A 990-nucleotide genomic window follows, 5' to 3' on the forward strand; every position below is an offset into this window, starting at 1 on the left:
AATTACAATACAACCTGCAAATCGACATAGGAGATTGAGTTGTGTGAGGAAAACATATTTCATTTCTAAATTGCTGATTGGCTGCATGGTCATATAGCGTACACAAATGTCTGATATATGATATTTGTGCTTTAGTTTAGCTTAAAATGACCAAAGTAACCAAGTTATTTAGGGAGTTCAAAGTTAAACCTTAGACCAGGGGTATTCAATCAAAAGTATCAATATATTTTGCAGCTCGTCATGTTTTCGGCTAGCGTAAAATAGCTGCTAACTGCATCATCTGAAGCGCTTAATGGCTCTTTAGCGTCTTTATAGAGAATAAAGTGCGTTTGGCTCTAAGTAAAAATATGAGAGGAAATAACGCTGATAGATCACCACAATAAACTAAGCTGGTCTAAAAACAGAGATATGTCCATTGGTTAACTCTGGAAAATAAGATTGTAGAGAGGTAGGTAATTAAGGATTTAATGTCATGAAAAAATTCTCGGGTTACGCATGTAGTTTGCATTAAGTAGTAATGTAGTAAAACGCAGATATTAAAAGGCGAAATTGAGTAAACACCTTATTGATGATATATATTTTGTACAGGCAAGCAGATGAAGCCAGAATATAAACGCAATGTGCAAAATTTCACAAAAGCGGACTGCTTTCATATTCCAGCCTCATCTGCTTGCCTATGTAAACTATGCTTCGTTAATATAGAGATTACTGAATTTGATATTTTAATATCACTGTTTTAAATATATTAAGGCACTTTAAGTGTTTTTACAACGTTTTGTCTCACTGTTTAGTGATTGAAATATTTCCGCAGGGTGGTTAATATGGATTGCAAATGGCCAAAACTTGCATTTTGTTCACATACCTTTGTTTTATTCTTTTGAGAGGTGATCTAAATATTTGCGGCTGTGAAACAAATGGAAAATTGACAGGCTTGTCCTGCAGATCTATGGATGTTTTGCCCTCCAGGTCTTCGAGCCGGTCACGTGACTG

The sequence above is a fragment of the Sinocyclocheilus rhinocerous genome, unplaced genomic scaffold, assembly GCF_001515625.1.
Source record: "Sinocyclocheilus rhinocerous isolate Xijiao unplaced genomic scaffold, SAMN03320098_v1.1 scaffold3606, whole genome shotgun sequence".
NCBI lineage: Eukaryota > Metazoa > Chordata > Actinopteri > Cypriniformes > Cyprinidae > Sinocyclocheilus > Sinocyclocheilus rhinocerous.